The following is a 24,160-nucleotide window of genomic DNA, read 5'->3' on the forward strand; positions in this document are numbered from 1 at the left end:
TCCTTGCATGGGGCCTTTGAACACGCATATATATTTTTTTTGTCTGAAGACTTGCTTTCCTCCACCATGGTCCTCCCTTATTAATTACATTTTCTCTTTATTCTGGGAATCCTTTCCACCTAGTCTAGATTAAATCTCTCTGTTCATGGCACATATTGTTTATTAATAGACAAGACTAGAATATGCAGCAATTTTCTTGCAAAAGTAGCAGAAATTTATAGATGCTAGCAAAGTACAACAGAACAATTTGTTGCCTCTGAATTTTTTTCATTACCAGTAAATGAAAATTATAATGACAGGTTTACTATTTTTTTCATTGCAAAAGTAATACTTATAAAACAATATTTGGAAATATAGAAAGTTAGTGGGACTATATCCATATTTTTGGCATTTAATAGCAACCAGGTTTAACATTTTGTACTGTTTCTTCCTTGCCTTCTCTTTGTAAAAAACAAAAAAGGTTTCTGAAAATGTTTTTGATCAGAATCTGTGGGCTGATGGCCTCAGAGATGTGGGTTGAGGACCAAGAAATGAGGTAGTTGGCTCCTCCATAATAAGATAGTGTTGTTCTTCATTTTTAATTTCTTGTTTAATATCTAACATCCCACACACTTTAAATTCTGGACTATGGTTCTCTGTTGCACTGCAGTGCTTTGCACATACTAGATTCTTATCTGTTGAATGAATTAAAATGTCTTTTACCAGTTTCCCTCCTCAAAAACAACTCACACAGTTGATATCTGCTTAACACGAATTTGAAAGAGTATCTTGAAAAGGCAAATATGATGTAACAAGCATCTCAGGGATATATGTAAAAGGTAAGATTGAGAAAATTTTGGCAGCCTTCTAGTGGCACAGTTCCTTGGTGATAGGAGTGTTTGGCATTAGAAGAAAAGAGTTAACTAAAGTTATTCACAACACCCTCTTTCTAATTTGCTCTTTTGCTAATATCCTCCTCCTAATTCCCAGTTGCTTACTTTATTTACAGCCATTTGAGCCCATCCCAAAATGTGGAATCCATGTGATAGGAAGTGTTTGAAAGTCAAACAATGCCAAAATTCTCATTAGTGTTTTGAGTGGCATAGTAGAAAATGTCAAAGACCTTTGAGTCAGATTAGATTTAGGTTCAACTACTGGCTCTGCAATTTACTAGATGTGTATTGGGTAGTCTTGGTCAAACTTCTTAACTTCTCTGAGATTTAGGATGGTATTATATATTGACTTTGCATGCATAACAAATATGCACATGCCAAACAACAGAAATAGAGTAAAATTGTTCTATATCTATATACAATGTGTATACATGTGTATATACACAGATACACACACATACAATATATATATGTGTGTGTGTGTATATATATATGTGCATTCACACACATTGCAAGCCAGTATTTTTTCTGCTACCTGTCAAATCACTGTCAAATCAAATTAATTTTTTTTACCACAATCCCCTTTCAACTGCTCATTTTTAACAGCGTGTTAACCGATGCTGTCACAGTGTACTTATGATCTACCTTTGACTCTGTGCAAGTGTTTGATATCTAGGATGTGTGAAATCCTCTTCTGAAGCATTATTTTTACTTGCAAAATTTTGTACATGTCAATAGAGTAGTCATGCAAAGCTATAGCTATTTTTATTATATTATTTTACACTAAAGTATTCTATAAAATACTATACTATAATATTCTATAAAATACTATACTATTCTATAAAATAAAATACTATAGTATTTTATTTTAATTACTATAATTAGTATATTTATGAGGAAATGATATTTAGAGAGCATAAATAACAAACTTTCCTTGGGTTTGGTCACAATTATTTCACTGACATCTATTATAGGTTTATGATCTATAGCAGCTGGTTGGAAATATTTGTTGAGTTAATTGAAAACTAAGTGACATGGCACAACCAGCATTCAATATCAGGCTTGTCTGTGTCCAAAGCCTGGACATAATCCAAAATCTTACCTTTCCTCTCAAATATTGGGTGTAGCTCTTATATATGGGAGATATTAAAAATATTAAGCAGTTTTAAACTTTCTCATTTTGTACATTATTCATTTCCTAACAAATATCAGTCTAGGGTGTGTTCAACTTTGTGTTAACAGCTTCATTCTACATTAGCAGTGTTATCACAGTTAAATAATAGAGGGTATTTTCATTTTATCTTTCTTTTAAAATTAACCTTTGGATTTTATTGAATATTTCACTATTCTAATACCACTGGTGCTGTTTTCCCTTTTATATTGATTAAAAATTTGTACTTCTCCTTTTTAAAAGTGGACTGTACTTGGGTAGGATGGCATATATTATTAAATTCTCTACAAAATACATTTCACATGCCATTAATGAAATACCATGATCCTTTTAGCTAAATTTATGGTATTGTTGCATACTATAATAATATATATACAAATAATTAATTTAACAAATTAAATAAGTTAGACCACAGCCAATTAAAAAAGCTGGTTACTCCAACATGTGCTTTCTTAAATTTTATTATAATGAGGGGAAACAGCTAGACTGAGGCACTATGTAACTTTTACCAGACATGTACGTAATAGAAAATTAATATTATATTATATAATTGTATGACACATATATAACATATCCATATTAGAGGGTATTAGGAATATAAGCAATTTTGGAATATTTGTAAATATATCATGTTGGAGAGGTTATTGGCAAAAAAAGACATATGAAATTCTGTTTTTATTAGCTAATAGTATCAAACAATTTCATCATTATAGTCTCAGATTAAGCTCTGATAAAGTGATTAAAGCCAAAGTAGTAATTTTCTCATAATGCTTTTCAGACAAGTCAATAGTTAACATTTATAATTGTTGTTATATCTCTCATTTCTTCTTTAGCTAATCATCATAACTAGTAAGTTGTCTCAATAAATCTTGAGTTTTTGAATATTGAATTTGGGTTTAGGGCAAATCACATAGATTATATTATATATATATATATAAAAGTGAGCCTCAGTATAGGAAGAGAAAGCACTTGTTTCTTTTTCAATTTTATTTCAATTCACACTCTAGATATTTTTCCAATTCTTAGATAGAAAAATCAGAAATTGGAAAGAAGTGAGGAGTTGCTGAACAAATTTCTCATTCTATATGATACATGAGATGAAAGATTTATTTTTAATGCTTTAACTTCTTGAGATTTGGGGTGTGGTTGTCTCCAAGGAAGGAAGGGGAAACAGCTATCTTCTTTTATAAACTGAATCTGTCATGCTAATTATTTTTTAAAACATTTATTCTTCACTATCATATGCACAAAATTGCTAGGGACTAGAATTAACACACTATAATCTATTACATAGATTCATCATACAATAATTAACATAGTATAATCTATGTTATAATCTATTACAACAAAACATTGCAAATAATAGTTGTTACTAGAGATTCTATTAATATGAAGGAGAGGAGCTTTACCCGCAAGAACGAGAATTACAATTCAGCCACATTGTTCCCTAGTCTAGTAGGCCATGTCCAATGTATCAGCCCAGCATTAAGAAGAGACTTTTTCTACACACAAATTTTGAGTTTCTTAGATGAAAGATGTTAAGCAAATAGAAATGTATTATAAAATTAACTCAATATCATTTGGAAATGGGGAGAACTTTAGAATCAGATCAAAGTAGAAAGTCCCTCCCCAATTATAAATTAATAATTTAAAACTCTGGCTTTGTACTTATAATATTGTGGGGGTGGGCAGGGAAGTTTGAGGATGATAATGAATCATAAATGGCACCTCACCATTTCTAATCAAAATGAAAAAACATACTTTCAAATTAGCTACATTAGGGCTTCCCTGGTGCACAGTGATTGAGAGTCCGCCTGCCGATGCAGGGGACGTGGGTTCGTGCCCCGGTCTGGGAAGATCCCACATGCCGCGGAGCGGCTGGGCCCGTGAGCCATGGCCGCTGAGCCTGCGCGTCCGGAGCCTGTGCTCCGCAACGGGAGAGGCCCAGCAGTGAGAGGCCCGTGTGCCGCAAAAATAAATAAATAAATAAATAAAAATAAAAAATTAGCTATATTACACTTAAAGCTAGATAAGAGAAGATTGCTTGAATCCAAAGAAAAATAAGCTTTCTATTCTTTCTTCTTAATGCCCCCAGGATAAGCAGCAGGGTATTTTAGAATTTTTTCCTGAAACTTTCCCAGTGCTTACTTCATGGAGAATAAGGACAGAAAGAAAACCCTATCACTTGCAGGGAGATTTCTCAGAGTATTGAAACATGGTTGAGTTAAGCAAGCTGAACCTTGTGTCAGCTTTGACAATTACATGGCAATTCTTCTGTGGCAAAGAGCAAGCCATGAGCAGAGAGGGCCAGACTGGAGTCATTCTTCCAATACTATTCTATTCTTCCAATAGTATTCCAGTAGAATACTACACTATTCTTCCAATATTCCCTTCTGGAGAAAGGGTGCAAACCTCTCTCCTCTGTGAAAATGGGGAGAAGGGAATATAAGCTTTCCACATAAGCCATGTGTATATTTTTCTTTGTATATGTAGTTCTATCTCTACCTAGCTTTAAGTCTACTGTGTTTATATTTGCATTCTTCTTTTATCTATGATATTAGCTTTCCTTAGAAGGCTGTTATTTTGAATCTGAGTGAAGCTTTATGAGTTTCAAGTAGGCACCGCACTCGAATTCAACTACCCAGGAGTCTAAAGGGAAAGATAAGTTAACAAGTCCAACTCAAATGAAGTCATGACCCATGTAGATAAGTTGCAGAGGGGTTTCCCTTCCAAAGGAGCATAATATTAACATAAATTCTGATATTTACTTCCCTTCCTACCTTTGAAGAAACCTCCAAGAACATGGGTAACAACAATCTCTTCTTTTCTAACACCAGAATCTCTTTAGGGTTTCTCATGCCTCATTCATTTGGTTCACAATTGCCATCTCTCCACCATATCCTCCCTACCTTTCCAAATTTGCTGTTATCATTACCTGGCACATCTTTTATCTATCATCTACTAGTATTTGGGTAATGAAATTATGTTTCTTTCTCTCTGATATTCTTGAGAGAATCTGCCTGACATATTTTCAATTTCTGATGTTATTTTCGAAAGTCTGTAGACCCATTCTTGGTTGGTGAAATTCTAAAGAGGAGAAAGGGAAAGTAAGTGAAGACATAAACCCAGAATCTTCTTTAGTGGACAGGAGGAAGAGAGAGCTGGGGTACACTCTAAAAGTAATTATTTCTGTCTCATTACACAGGAAGTTGTGTGATACAGTGTAAACATAAACTGTATGGGAGCACATAGGAAGGGCATTAATCTATACATTTTTGCTATATTGAATGATTCTAAATTACTATATGAAGAATAAATAGGAGTTTTAGTTAGTTGAATAAAGGGTAAAGGCACTTCAGACAGAACTAATAGCATACGCAAGAGGCCAGATTTGAGGATGTAGACTGCATATTTGTGGATTAATCAATCAGTTTAGTATGCTTGGAGTTTGGTGTGCAGAGGAAATGAGTTTAAAGAACTTAGAAGAATCTTGACCTTAAAGGGGTTCCTATATAATGTTATTGAGTTTTGACTTTATGTGGAAGACAATGAAATGACAGTAAAGATTCTAAGTTTAGAGAGTTACATGTGCGGATTTGCATTTTTACGATGCTCATTCTGACTGTAGGGTGAATAATTGATTGAAATAGTATTATCATGTGATATATACAGGCAGGCTATTCATCAAACCAATTTTCCCTTCTTTCTGGGAACACAGCTGAACTATACTTCCCAGCTTGCTTGCAGTTAGATATTTTCATATGACTGAAATCTGGCCAGTAGACTATGAGTCTGTGCTATTTCCAGGACTGACTATAAAAGCTTTTCATATGTAGTAATTTATAATTCTTTTTTCCTTCTCCTGGCTTAGTGTCAAAAAAAAGAGAGCTCCAAGAAAGAAAGAGTCTGGCTCCCTGAATCATTCTTTGGAGTGTTTCAGGAACATACATTTTAGAATTTATATGTGTGAAAACTTCTATCATATTTGAGCCATATTAGACTTTTTGAGTGTGCTTGTTACAACAGCTAGCATTATCTTAACATGTAATTTAAAATTTACTACCTGATTTAACAAATAACCAAAAATAAAAAAAATCAAGCTAGAGTCCAACTGAATTATGTGCTAGCATCCTGAAAGGAGTTAAAGATTTTTCAGTCTTTGTGTGGAAGTTCTCTGGGTGTATAAAAAACTGGATGTAACTTAGTGTATAATTATAGCTGTGATATAGTAAACTATAGACTTTTACTACACTTTTATAGACTAGTTATCAGAGATTTTTGTAGAGCCATTTGGTGAGGTTAAGGAATTCTGCTTGTGTGAACATTCAGATCTATTCTTTTATGTCTTTCTGAATTACTTTTTGTTTTACACAGCTCTAACATTAGTTTTTCTTAGGGTGTTTTAAATATGTACTGTAAGTGGTTAACTGGACTGGGCTGAGAAGGAACCAAAAGAGGATATGTAGCAAAAAAAGTTTGAACAAGACCTCACCATTATTATTTGGTGATAATACCATCAATGAGAATCTAATATCACTATCACCACCATGTTTTAAAAATCATTGTGCTTCACTTGCTTAATAGAATCCCGGTTGGGGATCCACTTAGCCAAGTCTAAATAATGTTCCCATGCTCCAACACCCACAGAAGTTTCAGTGAAAAGATCCATACCTTGCCTACTTTTCTTCAATTTTCCAAGGTATATGATTTTTAATATTCATTTTTATTTATTTATTTATTTATTTATTTATTTATTATTTTTATTTTTTTGCGGTACGTGGGCCTCTCACCGCCGCGGCCTCTCCCGTTGCGGAGCACAGGCTCCAGACGCATAGGTTCACTGGCCATGGCTCACGGGCCTAGCCATTCCGCGTCACGTGGGATCCTCCCGGACCGGGGCACGAACCCATGTCCCCTGCATCGGCAGGAGGACTCTCAACCACTGCGCTACCAGGGAAGCCCTAATATTCATTTTTAATGAAATGGAGCATTCCCCAAAACAAAGAAAGAAATTTGGATACAGGCAGCAATGAGAAAAATTAATAAGTGACCATTATATTACCAATCTATCAATGTATTGCACTGGAGACATATCTTCTCAGCAGTGTCTCTATTCAGGTTACCAGGGTAGTTGGGAATACCTTTAAATCTCTTTACATGTAGCACTACCTATGAAGGCTATAGTTAGTCTTTAATACCCCAGAATTCTCTTACATACACATGCAATTTAATTTTTTAATTAAAATTATACCCTCCAAGAATATAGGAGGGTATAATTTTATTGGGTAAGTAGGGAGAAATGAAAAAAAAAAACCCTTTTTTTTTAATGGTGTGCTGTATTTTAGAACTTACGAAGCTATACAAAGCATGATGGCTTTGTGAAACTAATCGCAGCGAGGTAATACTTGATTTTTGAAAGTAACATATCTAACCATGCAGATGGGTTTGAATGTAACCACACCTTCTTTTCTGTAATTCTACTTTTTCTGTTATGGTCTATGGCTCAATATTTCCATCATGCATGCCTATGAATTTCAATAAAGAGATGTGTAGTTTTAACTTGGGGGCAAAATTCTAAAACAGTAGTTGTGCTAGGTGATAGCACTCTGGCTTTTGGTTCTAAATATATGTTTATTTGAAACTGTTCCTGTAGCTCAAAATATGACATACATCCTGTAATTCATTGCATTTTCCTTACCTCAAAAGAAAAACATTAAAAAAATGGAATGATATGAGAAATTTCAAAGTAATTTTAAGGTTATTGATGAGAATCTTCTTTCCTTTTTGTTGTTACATTCCTTAAGAATAAACTTGACAACTATAGGTGTCAGTAGTTGTAAAGACCCTGGTTTTATTTAAACATTTTTGTCATTTAAAATAATACGTTATCCTGAGTTTGAAAGAATGTTCCATTGGGCTACTCTGCTAGAAACATAATCTGGCAAAAATAATAAAAAATTTAAAAAAGAAACATAATCTGGCCATATTTGCTAATTTTTTTCTTGTTATATCATGTTTAGATCCATGTGAGCTAAATTATGCTGTTGTAATGAACAACCTTCCAAACTCCCTAGCTTAGCCTAAAAAGTGTTCATTTCTCATCTATGCTACGTTTCAATTTTTGCCTACCATTTCCTTAAAAGTTTTCCCATAATCACTTATTTTGTTAAAATATACCCTTTTGAGAGATTTTCCTGTTAAGCCACTGGATTTCTCTATGTACTAAGAAATTTATTGGTGTTTTTTCTTGGTTTTTACACAGAATTTTAAACACTCTCAAATAAACAGATCTTGGTTTAATGAAGATGATCATTTTTGTAGCATCTTCCAGAATGTTTTCTTTTTATCTCTAAGAATTTATGCAGCAACACTTCTTTGTGAAGAAAACAGCTTGTTCTGAATGCATCAGAATTTCCTAATTTCTTTTCTTTTCTTTTTTTTTTTTTTACAATAGAGGCAACATCTGTCATGGAAACAACCATTGACGGGCAGCATCACTATAAATGTCAACATAGTTCCTCTTAGAACACTTCTTTTCTGATATAAAGAGAAAACTTTAAACATATCTTGGTCTTTGCTTATTTCAGTCAGCTCTTTATAACAGAAAACATTTCTTTAATTTCACAATCATTTACAGATTCCATTAATGTTACAGCATAAAGTATATTGGTGAAATTTGTTGACTAATCAGCCCAGATAAAGGACCTATTATTTTCCAGTTTAATATACAAAACCTCTTCAGCATATGTGACATATTATTCACACATTGATTCATTTTGTTGTTTCAAAAAGGAAACCTTTTAATTTATCTTACTGTACTTTTTCTACTATTTCACTTTTCCTAATTTTATACACTAGTAAGTTTTAATTCTTCATTATGTACCTATCATGCACCTCATTAGAATTGTCCAAATTCTAGGATTAGAATTCTCCTCTTCCATCTCATAAATTTGTTTCAGAAATGTTCACATTGAATTGTTGGATACTTTATAAAACACAAACTTCAATATCATATAATACATAATAGAAATGAAAAATAAGTTAGTGAAAAAATTACAAAAAACATAACATTACAATATAACTTCTAACCTATCTAATCCAGGGTTTGCCACATCTGCAAAAAAGCACTGTTACAGTGGAGGAGCCAAGTTGCAATGCATAAATATTCCTTCTTTATAACAAAAGTTTCCTCCAGTTTTCTATTACACTAGTAGAGATTGCTTGCTGCAGTATGTCTCTCAGTAGGGTGTAAGAGGCTGGTGAAGGAGGCAATTTAGGAGGGAGAATCTATGTCATCAGCCTACCATTTTCCCCTCTGTGCAATTCAGCACTCACCCATTACTTGTGGTCTCCCCTCTTTCATGTCAAAACTGAAAACAGATTCAAATACAAGAACATGGTCTTACTGTGCGCTACCATATGAGGATGAAACATAATAAAATTGTAAGCAGGACTGCATGGTTACTATACTAGCATCATGTAGCACATGACGTCCAGATATCAGTTTTTTTTTTTTTCGCATTAGAATCACCTATGACAGCTAAGGATGTCTCCTAGAAACCTAGCATTCAGAAGAACTCTCCTTGAAAAATTCTTTATTAGAACAAATGAAGAAATTGCAGAATGGAGTTTGTTTACTTTCCTGTTGTTTAAATTTATAAATTTTATGGGACTATAAGAAATATGTCTATTTCCAAAAGAAAGCTTTTTATCATGGTGCAGATGCATTTGATAATTATTGGTATAATTGACTATGCACCAACAATAATTTTGGTTAAGCCAGAGCTATCCAAAGACTTGATTGGTTACTCTTAATAGTTTCTGTATCATCACTTTTCTCTTAAGATTGATACTACAAGTCAAGTTAAATAGATTCAGTGCCCATTAATTCTTCTGCATAAGTTCTGAAGTGTTCCTTGACATCCTTTTCATTATTTAAATTTTATCTTCCATCTCATATTTCTCAGATTCTTTTCTTCAGTTATTCTGTATAATTGTCAAAGAAAAAATGTGCCAGACAACTTAAACAGTCAAAGAAGACTTTATTCAAGATTATTGCAGTAGGGGAGAGAGATTAAACTCGACTCTGGTGAAACAAAAGCCAGGAGAGATTTTAAGCACTGTCTTGAGCTAGTGAAAAAGTTCTGGAGGATGTTAGCGGGGAAATTTGTCCATGTGATTAGGCCTTCTGTGTTTGCTAATTGGTGCTTACCAAAGTGAGGCTCCTCTTGTCCCACAAATACTGGGAGATGGGGCCATATAGTTCTTTCTTTTTTGCCAACTTTCAGGTATAATTAACAAATCAAAATTGTATATCACTTAAGAGGATGAATACATTTCAAAGGATGGCTCCAGGTTCTTTAAGAAAGATATTCCTGGGTTTTAAAACTGGGAAGATGCTGAGAAAAGATATACATCTCAAAGAAGCAGATAATTAATTTTTAATTGCAAGTTTTCTAAAGTAAGAGCTCTTAAAAAAAAGAATAAACCTGTCTATAGTTTAGTCAAGCTGAAGAGAATACTAAGGCCATCTTGGTCATATTTGTTCATGCATAGTCCCCCTTAATACATGCTGAGATTTCAACAATATAAGTGACTGTTGTCTCCTCTATTTGATGTCTATCAAAGGTTTTACAAGTTGGAAGCTGCTCTCTCTTCCCAATTTGAAACGTCCCATAATGTCTAGATTTCTTCTATTTCCTCTATATTTCTTAAATTGAAACTTCTTTTCTTCATTGAGTTCTGGAGAACTCGTCTAAAGCTGGCAATTTTATTTCAGGTGCAGTCTATAGGAATCAATACATAAAATTAGCTTTCTGTTTTCCAGTCTCTGCCCTTGAAGGTAGAAGTTCACTGGCTGTATTAAATGGCTTCCATGTTATCATGTGTAATTTGGCATTTTGACCCAATATTTTTTATAACTGCATAACGCCGATGATTATCTTTCTGTTTTCCAACCAAAATATTCTTTACTGCTCATTGTTAACCTCTAAGCCAATGTTATATATTGTAGAGTGTGTTTGTTATGACAGTGCAACAATAATAATAGAAAAATTTCATTAATGCCAAAATCAGCATTACTTGAAATGAAAACTATAGCCATTACAACTTGATCTCTAACAATCTAAATAACAACCATTACAATAGATAGCACTTATTAAAATACTTGTGTGCTTGTTTCTTACATATAAAACTGTAAATAGGTTTTAAATTGCAGAGGTGTGGTGCTGGACCATAATGCACGATGAGATTGTTTTCGATAAAAGAAATAGAGAAAATTCTAGTACAATGCATTAGTGCTTCTGTTGACCCAGGAGGAATAATGAAGCTTCTGAATCTCAATGTAGAGGCATTTTCAGTTAAGAGTGAACCTGTTAGGAAGATGGATTTGAGTCTTTTGCTTCCATTCTGAAAGTCATACCTGAAAAATGTGATTTTTCATCAGGCTGAAAGCCAGAGGAGAATGGGCTTCTAAAATCAGTTGCAGGTACTGAAACATGATCTCCATGTTGCTAGCTCAGGATAAATTTTATGAGAGATTTCAGGGCTATGACAAGTCATATCTGGTATAGTTGACTGACTGAAATTTCCATAATTTTCATTTTTTGAGCATGTGTATGAGAAAATACAAGTACAATTTTATTGTCCCTTTAAGAAAAACATTAAAAAGATAACCTCAATAACTAAAGCATAACTAAAATAAAATATTATGAGGAATGTTCTATCTCTTTAAAAAAGTTTTATATGTCTGTGGGTAGGGGATCAGATTTTAGTTTAAACATTGTCCATATTCATTTTATTCAGAGAACATCTTGTGATAGAGAATTATTGAGGTTAATATAAAAATAAAAATAGAAAATCTTCTGATTTTTCAAATTATACTTTTTTGTATGCTACTCTGCCTAACACAGTGCTAAGATGTTAACTTTCCAATATTTGACTCTTTTGGAGTTCAAATTCATAAACACATGCAAAATACATGCACTACCTCTTATGTCATCCAACAAGACCCCTGATAGGTAATGCATGATTTCTTTTCTAAATTAGTTAAAATTCAGTCTCCATCTCTGGTATGCATTATGGCTCAAGACAAAAAGTGACTGTGTCAGTAACACAGAAAAACATTAAGTTCACACTTCATGTATGACTGGAAGTACATCATCTTTATTCTAATTAATATGCTACACTTATCTAATTTTCTAATGTTTTCTAATTTTCTAATATACTTCTATTTCATTTCATTGCCATGAAAATTCTGTAAGTTTCAGGAATGACTTTGTCAATATTAAAGAAACAGAAGCTCCAAGACATTAAAAGACTTTTGCAAATTTGGAAGTCTTGTGTCACAAAACAAATTCCGTTTTTCTGACTCTAGATTCAGAATTCTTTCAATTATACACCATAAGCATATTGCATTCATTAGGGCATCCACTTATAAGTGATTGGTTTGAGTTATGTGGTCAAACATTAATTCAGAGAATTCAAACCAGGGCTTAGGGACTCAGAAATACAAGTGTATTTAATTATATCAACTTTTTAAGTAACCAGTTTTCACTTGTTCATAAATTAGGATGTAAGAATGACTAATACTTCTGGGCAAAGATGGTGAAATAAATTATAATCATAAAATCACTCTCCCAAAATACATATACTTCTTGCTATTGAAATTCTCAATATCAAAATAGTTTCTATAATTTTTTCTAAAACTCAATGTCTGAATAAAAACTCTGCTGTAATCAACCTTCATGCATGCCAGGAGGGAAACGTTTTGCTTAAGTTCACAAAAAGAGCATGTAGAATGCACTGCGGTTACATATCAGCTTTTCTCTCAGTAGGCATCACTTTGTTGTTCATGCCATTTAAATATATTTTGCACTGTTATTATCATCTTCTCCATCTTTTCCCTGAGGCTTAGCTTTTCATAGATTTCAGAGTGTACTCCTGCTAGACACTGAGGATATCATCAATCTGTACCCAGTGAAAACAGTATTTTTAACATCATTAAATTTTTTTTCATTTTTATTACAATATATGATCACTGATGTGCAAAGAGAAATCACAATTTGTATTTGATAATGTACACGATCATCGTATACTACAAACAAGCATAGTCACTAATGAATTCATTAAGATTTAAACAATCGGGTTATTGCTGTTCTAAATGTTTAATATTATGATGACATAGAGCAACTTTAACCTTTAAATCTTTAAATGTTCTATCCTATTAGGCTACCCCTTTCTTCATCTTTAGCTAGAGAGCACACATTTGTTGGGGCTTTTTTGCCTGCTAAGTGTTTCTAGGTTGCCATTTTCTTCATCCTCAACTCAGGGATATACTAGACAGAAAGAAATACCAGGGAATGCACCACTTATTGTTCCTTGGATCCTGATATCATTAACCTGTCTTCCTCTCTTTACCTTTCAGAGTTCAGAGTCTTCTTATATTTGTTTCATATATAATGTCCAGGGATTTTAGTTGTACTTACTAGGAAACATAGGGAAAAGTGTCTTCTTCATCTGTCCAGAATTGGAAATCCTATAGCAGAATTTTATTTTGTTCTTGTTCTAGCATCAAACTGAAAATAACCTAAATGACTATTAAAATTAACAGTGGAATGGATAAAATATGATATATTCATATCATGGAAAACTGTACTAAGATGGAAGAGATAAAATGTGAGTTATGCATCAACATGGGTGACTCAGATATAATATTACACTTGATCTTAGCCAAAAGGCCGAGAAGCGATCAGACAGATATCATATTAAGAAAACCAGCAGGGCTTCCCTGGTGGCGCAGTGGTTTAGAGTCCGCCTGCCGATGCAGGGGACAGGGGTTCGTGCCCCGGTCCGGGAAGATCCCACATGCCGCGGAGCGGCTGGGCCCGTGAGCCATGGCCACTGAGCCTGCGCGTCCGGAGCCTGTGCTCTGCAATGGGAGAGGTCTCAGCAGTGAGAGGCCCGCGTACCGCAAAAAAAAAAAAAAAAAAAGAAAACCAGCCAAAATAAATGAATATTTAGCAGATGATTCTGTGTATATACATGTCAGTATAACACAAAATAAATACTTCATGATAAAACTCAAAAAATTTGTTCCAATTAGGGAGGTGTAAAGATTGAAAAAGTAGCATGAAGGAAGTTTTAGGGGATCTAGAAATATTCTATACCTTGAATTATTAGGTTGCTATACAAATGTGTTCACTTTGTAAAAATTTATAATGTATACCTAATCTTTGTATGCTCTACCATATGTATCTTATATTTACATTTGGTTACAATAAAACATTTCCAAAAAATCTACCAGAAACATTATACTTAATTTTGACTAATTGAATCTTTTCCCCTAGAGACTTGAAACAAGAGAATGGAACCTGCCATTTATACTTCTATTAATCATTACAGCAGAGATCCTAAACAATGTAAAATAGCAAGAGGGAAAAATAAAAGATAAAATAAATGGAGAGAAAGAAATTAAAGGGTAATTATTAGAAGATGATATAGTTGTTTGCAAGAAGATGTATACTCTAAAAATTAGTTCGTTCCAAACTAGAGAAATCATTTTTATATACAATTAACAAAATATTAGAAATATTAAATAATATAAATATAATATAATTTAATATTAATATTAAATTACATAAGTATAAATAATTATAAATATTAAATAATTATTCAATATTCTAAAACTACTAAGTAGTACTTACAGAAATTAATGAAGACATAAGAGGAAAAATATACTATGTTCATCTACTGAATATCTCAGTACTAATATATAGAGTCAATAAAATTTAAATAAACCCAAGCAGGAGATTTTTGGACATTAAAAAGCTCATTCCTAAGTTTATACTAGCAGACACAAGGTGAAGACTAGCCAAGCCAAGAGACACAAGGTGAAGACTAGCCAAGCCAAACTTGAAAAAATGAACAACTTTGACGACCTATACTATGTGTTAAAAACCACGTGCTCTGCCAATTCCATGAGAAGAACATGTCCAGACTAGTACGCTGGTTCAAGGAATAGGGATGAGAGACATGTGGATCAGAGGCCCCCTTAGCTGAGCCCAGCTAGGTCTGGTGACCTCCAGTCTTGCCCAAAAGTGAAAATAGACCAAGCATAAATTAGCTGATTAGTAAACTGAGCCAACTATAAACTCATCTACAAGTACATGATTTAATATTAATATGTTGCATATTGGTGAGATTTTATGATTGCTTGATACATAATCATATTGTGGCTAGTTTTATATTTGTATATATATATATATGTATATATATATATATATATACACACACACACACACACAGAGACACCCATATACTTCACATATATTTATGATAAAGCATAAAGTATTATATTCTATAAATACACCATATAGTCACACTCTCATATTTAAGGTGAGTGAACCAAATATGAATTTGTTAAAAAAAGTCACCAATTGTTAATTATTCATTTTGAAACATAAAATTATAGCTTGCAAAATCAGTTGCAGAATGGTCAGATCACCAGTTTACTCTTCTTTAAGTCTGCTGATCACCTCCAACCTTCCAACTTGTTCTTATTATTTCACTGAAATAAGACTTAACTCCCTAGTCTTACATCCCATGAGATCTAGAGCAGCAGTCCCCAACCTTTTTGGCACCAGGGACAAGTTTTGTGGAAGGCAATTTTTCCACGGGCCGGGGGTGGGGGTGGGGGTGGTTCAGCCGGTAATGTGAGCGGCAGAGGAAGCTTTGCTTGCTTGACCACCACTCCCCTCCTGCTGCAGACTGGCACAGGTCCATGGACTGGAGGTTGGGGACCCCTGATCTAGAACATCTACAGCAGTAGCATTCCCAATCTCTTGCACAAATGGAAAGACATTGCCAATAAAACTTGCAGATGATCTGGATGGCTAGGTCACATGGTCAAGCATGAATGTTACTTTGAACTTAGACTCATTTTCCTATCCTCTGTCGTTCAACCTCTAGGTTTTCCCACTGTTCTCCTTCATATCATAAGCAGAATCCCTTGAACTTAGAGCTAACATGAGTACCTTCTAAGATGAACTTCATTGTCCTGTTGTGGAAACAGACCCAAAGTGACTTCTCTAAAGACATTATGTTGGCTAGACACAGAGCTAATGCTAATAATCAAGATATTCTTATTCATATCTGTAGGTCTTTTAGGATTCCCTAATATCTTGCTCTACTATACACTACTCCTGACATTTATTCTGGGTTCCTGGCCAGAAATTTGGAAACTAGTGCTGACATCTTTGGTGCCTAGCAATAGACAAAGAGGAAAATTCTAAGATCATTGCTAATTTAGCTAATCTATAAACATATGCTCAAAAGTCAACTGTACCCAGGTTTCATGTATAAATTTAAGTATATTAAAACTTATAGAGCTTAACCAAATGCTAGACTCTGTAACAGTTAATTTACTTTACATTAATTCCTATCAGGCAGTTAAAGTGAGATTTCATTTAAGTTCCAAACAGATTGTTCTTTAACATGTGATTTACCAGAGTCTTCAGTAATTTATGAAGAGAATTTGCTTTTTCTGGGATAAAGAATTTCACTTATATATTAAATCAAAACTGTAATGTTTAATGAGAAGAGTGCTACATTTTTCTATCTTGCTCTTTAAAAGTGGACTAAGCCCTTATATTTTTCAAAAGAGTATTCTCATTTTTTTCCTGGTAAAGAAAAGCTGGGGATAAAAAGGTATTGAAAGCAAAGTTGAAATAAGTAAAGGAACAGAAATTGCAGAGCTCTTCTTTTGAAGACGCTTGCTTAAAAAGAAGGCCAAAAAAGCACAAGTATCAAAGATATTACGATTTAAATGATTCTGTGGGCCATATGAAATGTCACAGAGTTATTTTTTAAGTTACACTGAGAAAAATATATATTAATACTTAGATATTATATTGCATTTTAAAATGGACAGTGCTTTACAAAAATTAATAAATTTTGATTACATCCCTTTGGGGTGGATGAGTGTTATTAAACACTGTCAGAAATGCATTAGCTCTAGTGATAATAGTTATTGCCTTAGTAACATGGACACCACAGGCCCAATACCAAAATCTTTGCTTGTGCAAAATGTTCAGTGGCTTTAATGAGCGTTCTCTGTGAATCCAGATCCAAATTGTGCCCCATGTGCTCACTTTGAAAAACGTTTGAACTCAAAATTGCTTTATTCTTGTTAACTGTGTATAGTACAGCACATGCGAGTCACCCACAACAGTATGGGGTAATTTAGGCTGATACTGCAATTACATTTAGACTTCATCATTTGGGTCAAGCAAATGAATTATATACAAATAAGCCTGGTCCCTTATGAGGGGTGGCTTTGCCTAACAAGGAATAAAGGCAATGAAAGACATTTTTGAACATGTGCTTTTGATGGTCACAATTCAGTGAGTATGCCACTGGTGTCTGTGCAATATTAGAAAACACTATCATTTCATAGCTGGATGAGTGCTTTAAATTTCAGTTAGAACCTCCACTAGGGCAACCTTGGACAACCTCATAGGAATATATGCAAGTCATCTTCGCAACTAAATTCAAATACAGAGCAACTGAATTTAGAAATTTTTCAATAATGATCATGAGAAATGCAACACTGATAATCTGAGTAACAATATATGATATATATCTTAAATTTTGCACACTTTTTGTTATTATACATTATCTAATTGCTAAACCAGACTGTGAGGAAGATAGGGCAGAAATTGTTTTCAGCATCAATCTTGAATGTACAATTCAAGTCTGATGCCAGGGAAGTAAAACAAACAAACAAAGCAAAGACACACACACACACACACACACACACACACACACACACACACAGAGGAAAAAAAATATGTGCTTTAAAATTGGGACAAATTTGACCTCAAACCCTAACTCTGTCAGGCCATGGAAACTCTTTCAACCTCAGTGTCTTTATCTGTAAAATATGGATGATAACAGCTATTTCTATTATTCTGTGTATTTTGTGATGAAAGGTAGTTAAAGTTATATTAATTAATTTTAATTAAAGTTAAGTATTTTCAGGTTAATTTTTTCAAGATAACAACTCACAGAATATTTAATTTTCAAATCAGTAACAATACAGAATGAAAATGAAAAAAATATTTTAATCAATACAAAAGATGAAGTGAGATTAAAAAGAAGTATAGCAAAAGTATGGCAAAGACAACACAAAAGAGAATGACAGAAATAATCCAAATATATAAAATAAATATAAGTAGACTAATTTGATTAATTTGGATAAAAAGTCATCTATATACCACTTATGAGACACATTGTGATGGTTAATTTTATGTGTTAACATGACTGGGCCACAGGGTACTCAGATATTTGGTCAAACATTATTCTGAGTTTATCTGTTAGGGACATAGTTTGGATGAGATTAACATTTAAATTGGTGGACTGATTAAAGAAAATTGCCATCCTTAATGTGGGATGGCTCAGCCTTCATAACTGTGTGAGCCAATTCCTTACAACTGATAGATAGATAGATACATAGATAGATAGATAGATAGATACATAAACATCCTGTTGAATCTGTTTTTCTAGAAAACCTTGACTAATACACACATGAAGACATAAGGACCCAGACAAAAGAGTTCGAGAATATATATATGGAAAATACATAAAATCAAAAGATTCTATTAATCTCAAATTAAATAACCTTTATGGTTAAAATTATTATTAAGGTTAAAGAGAATAAAATGTTCGATTAAATCCAAACCTGTATAAGGCTTATAACTTCAAACTATATGAAGCAAAAAGTGACAGATCTACAAAAACTATTGACAAAGCAACAAATACAATTGAATAATTTAACACCTATCTCTATTTAAAATAATAGACTTCAAAGATTAAATATAGCTAAAGGTATATAAAATGTAAATAATATAATTAATGATCATGACCAAATTAACACATACAGTCTCCTCCTTCAACAGTTAGGTAGGAAATGCATACTTACTTTTTTCAAGTACACATGGACATTTACAAAAATTTACCACATTATAGGCCATAAAGTAAACATTAACACATTTCCAACAGTGGATAAAATAGAGGATACTCTGACTACCATGTAAACAGCAAAAATTTTTGAAAAAATTATTCAATGAACACAGCCAGAAAACTAGAAATTAAGAACGTATGGGCCAAAGAAGAAGTCATAATGGATATTAGAGAATAATTTGAACTTTAAAATAAGGTAAATACTTCATATCAATATTTGTGGGACACAGGTAAAACAGTCTGTTAAGAAAATACATATCCAAAAGTGCTTATATTAGAAAAGAAATAAAAATAAACACTAATGAGCTATTTTATTCAATATTAAATTTCCCAATTTTAATAACTGTACTGTATTTAGGAGAATATCTTTGTTTTTAGGACAATATAGAAACAGATATGTAAAAATATTTACAACCAGTTAATCACATCATTGAGAAAATAAACTCTCAGTTGGAGAGGATAATGGTATAGACATTTGTGATCTTAGTACAAGGAATTTGGGTGAGTGTTATGTTCAAGGAAAATGATTGAACTAGGGAACTTATGCTAATGCTTAATTGCATCATTTTGTCCATCCCTTTCTTAAAGAGACTTCCCGTATAAGTTTTTCATGGAAGGGATTTATATACCTGCACTACACAACTGGAACATTGTTTCTTGTGCTTCTGAAGAAGGAAATACCATTCTTGAGTGATAACAGCAGCCCTGGGGAGGAGGACTCAAACTATTGAGCCATGGCTAGGATAAACAATGCATTCTTTTTTTGACTGCTATCCACATCAAATGCTGAATGAAGTCTTTAAGAACAAACACAGAATAAGTTCCAAAAAAAAAAAAAAGGATTTATGTGAGAATTAAACACACAAAGGAAATTCTAAAAAATGGAACATGTCAGAAATTAGAAAAATATATTGAATTTCAAAGCTCTGTGTCATTACACTATAGGATATATATTTCTATTTTTACATGTACTCATGTTATCTCCTTACTCCTGTTAATGATCAGCCTTTGCAGTTTTGTGACCACATTGTTCAAATAGTGTTATAAACAGCAAATATTTGATATGTATTCATCAAATTATGCACATCAAAGGGAATAGAGCTAAACACTATATTGAAATAACTTCTATTGTATTTTTTGTTAGCTTTTTACTTTTGTGAGTTATTTTCAACTAACTTTTTTCAATGCACATTAAGAACATACTATGCTTCCACCAGTTACAGTAACCAAGACATACAGGCAACCTAAATAGATAAAGAAGATGTGGTATATATACACACACACACACACACACACACACACAATGGAATATTACTCAGCCATAAATAATGAAATAATGCCAATTGCAGCAATATGGATGGACTTAGAGATTATCATACTAAGTAAGTCAAAGAGAAATACCATATGATACCACTTATATGTGGAATCTAAAATATGATACAAATGGACTTATTTACAAAACAGAGACTCACAGACATAGAAAACAAACTTATGGTTACCAAAGGGGAAAGGGGGGGAATAAATTAGGAGTTTGAGATTAGCAGATATAACATATTATATATAAAATAAACAGCGAGGCCCTACTGTGTAGCAGCATAGGGAACTATATTCAATATTCTATAATAACTTATAATGAAAAATAATATGGAAAAGAATATATATAAGTATATATATAAAACGGAATCACTCTGCTGTATACCAGAATCTAACACAACATTGTAAATCAACTAACTGAATAAAAAAAGAACACACTATGCTTCCTTTGCTATCTTTATGGTATCAGTCCTTTTATAGTTAATATTTATGGTATTGGCCCATTATAACACCTTACATAAAATACTTAAAATATCTCTATGCCGGCATAGTTTTCTATTGCTGCCAGAACATGTTGCCACACACTTAGAGGCTTAAAAAAATACCCATCTATTATCTTACAGTTTACGCTGGCCAAAAGTCCTAGCACAGGGGCACTCAGCTGTTTCCTTTCGTCTGGTTCTCATAAGACCAAAATTAAGGTGTTGGCTAGGCTGCATTCTTTTCTTCAAGATCTGGAGAAGAATATGCTTGCAATGTTTTCAGATTGTTGACAGTACTCAATTCCTTGAAGTCAAAGGACATATCCTTACTTCCTTTCTGGCTATCGGTGGGGGGCTGACTTTAGCTCCAGAGGTCTCCCCAGTCCATGCATGCAGCCCTCACCATCTCAGAACCAGCAATGACATTTGCAACCAATCTCCATGTGGAATCTCCTTGACCTCCCTGACTACTGTATCTCACCAGACTACTCTTCTGCTGCATTTCATTGATTTCTTCCTTCCCCAGCTGCTTTTAAGGGCTCATATGATTAGATTGGGCCCACCTAAATAATCCAGGCCATTCTCCTTATTGTAAGGTCCTTAACCTTTATTACATCCACAAAGTTCCTTTGCCTTGTAAAGTATTATATTCACAGCTTTCTGGAATCAAGCCATGGACATCTTTGGCAGTTCACTAGTCATCTGTTCTTAAGTATTCAAATCCACAAACATCTTTAAGCTAGTTACTTGAAACAAGAATTCTGAAAGACTTTGAGGCAACTAGGTTGCTTTATTATTGTTGTTGTTGTTTTCCTGAGACAAAAATCCTATAAGATAGTAGATATTATACTACTAAATTTGCTTAGCAAAGTGTCATTGACAAATCCAAGCATATACAAACATGTACTCATTTTTTGGTCATTCATTATGTGGATTTCATGAGTGGAAACTCAGTATTGTTTCCCAGAGAAGAAATGCATGAAAGATGTGTTGTTCCTGCTGTCCACTATTTCCTGCTTAGTCAGAAATTCCAAACCCATGAAAATTCTAAATCCATACATTATCTTGTCCCAAGGCCTGCAGATTTTGATATTTAGCTATACTACTTCAAGGCATTAATTTAAAGTAAGTTATTTAGCAATTTGCGCATGTTCAAATTCTTAGTATTTGGTTGTTTTGTAGGTAATCCTAGTAAAGCTACTTTTTATAACACTGTTATTAAATTCTTGCAATTCATAGGGCATAGGGCAAAACAAAATTACAAAACACTTTATAAAAGATCATATATTTTAATATCAATAATAATAATACTTCTTAGTGAAATAATAATCAGATAATAAATATTGTTTTGATGATATGTAATAAAGAGAAAGAACCATGGGGATTTTGCTTTGCTTTGCTGTTTTTTTGTTGCTTTGTTACTGTGGCTGTTTTTAATGAGTGTGAGAAGATACAAAAGATTCAGTAACATGAAACTCCTTATGGAAGTAAATTGAGCCAGTCTAAGAGAAATAGCCCATATATTATGACTGAAGAAAAGATTAACTTCACATTAAAGGAAAGCTGGAATGCACAGACATACTGACAAGCAAAAAAGGCCATTAACAAGGGACAATTTCTGAGAGAGTGTAAAATTTACCACAGATTTAAAATATTTGCTTTACTCATAAATTCTCAGAATTTTGAGTAAGTTGTTGAGGCCCAAGGATAATCTTGAAGGTGCTTAAGCTTTAGCATTTATCACCATGACACTCCTTAAGAGGGCTCCCAGTGCGGAATTTGCAATACTTTTTTCCTAATCAATTTCACCCACTGGCCTCAGTGGAGTTTGCTACACTACAGCCTATTTCAATCACTGGCCAGTAAGAAAACTAATATTAAGGCTTAGTTAAGAGGAAAGAAAGTAATTATTCCCCAGATATTTTGACTTTCTTAATGGGAGTAATTCCAACTTTTTTATTTTAGAATTTTAGAGGGCCAAAAGTGCAACATTTAAATTTATCTGATTATATATCAGGACTATTAAATAATAATTATAAGTATTACATTACTTTTGTATCATATGTTCATCTTTATACTATGAGAAATATGTATAATTTCCTCAGTATATTACTTCTGTTATAGCACTGGAGTCTTAATGCAGGAGAGAAGAGAATGAATGAAGAAACATAGGGAGTAAATGCTTCCCTGAACCAGACTAGGTTATTTTATTATATGATTCAGTTTCTATTGCCCTGTAATCCCAATTCCTAATCAATTTATTGTGTTATAACCAAGGCCTAAATGATGATTTATTATGTATCTACTTAAGAGAAGCTTTTAAAAAATAATGGCTACAATCAATACAAAATTCATTTTTATGTAGTTTGAATAGTTTTATCATTGTAATTGAGTGTCTTATAGAAAGGATGCCCCACTAAGGATTTAAATTTCATTTTTTAAACAACTTTTTGTTAGAAGATCAAATTAAGCTTTCCCTTGAAAATATGAATGGGAATAGGAAATCTTGAAATTGTTTTGAATATTCAGTTTATCTTGGAAAGATCATCGTGGAATGACAGAGCACAATATTCCTTAGGAAAGCAATTGATGTTGGAATTAACCAACATCTTATATAATCAGATTTCTTGTGTTTTGAGGAGGATGAGGAAAACCAAGCTAAAACAAACACCCCGCCCCACAAAAAAACCCCACACAAAAAAAGCCAAAGAACAAAAACAAGCAAACAAATTAAAACAATAATAAACAAATCTCATGCTAGAATATTATTTGATGGAGAGGAGGGAGAGACTATAATACTGGTATAGGAGTGGTTAATTGTCTAAGAAGGCCTTATTCTATATCCTGGGCTCAGATTTCACCTCGAGATGTAGTTTGTAGATAAAAAAAGAGATTATTTCTAAAAAAAAACTTTTAGCAAGATATGGAGAAGAAAGTTGTCCCCAGAGAACCATGATAATAAGTTTCTGTTTCACCTTCAATGGGTAAAGCCTTGATAGAAACTATGCTTCTGCTTTCAAATACTTTGGTACCAACATTTCAACATAAGCAATAGTCTTCCTGTAGTCTGCATTTTTAGCAAGAGCAAATCAAAATGGAGCCATTTACTGAGAACTCTCTTACAGTCTGTTGGAAAGATGCAATAGTCATATCTTCCATTTGTATGTTTTTGTCTATCCTCATGGATCCCAAATTTGAACTTCACCTACTTGCTAAAATTTATTCGTAACCCCCAAATTCATAATTACAGGCACTTTTGCAATCATTCATGGAAATTCACAGAGTGACAAAAAATTTGAGTT

Source organism: Mesoplodon densirostris, chromosome 6 (genome assembly GCF_025265405.1).
Source record: "Mesoplodon densirostris isolate mMesDen1 chromosome 6, mMesDen1 primary haplotype, whole genome shotgun sequence".
NCBI lineage: Eukaryota > Metazoa > Chordata > Mammalia > Artiodactyla > Ziphiidae > Mesoplodon > Mesoplodon densirostris.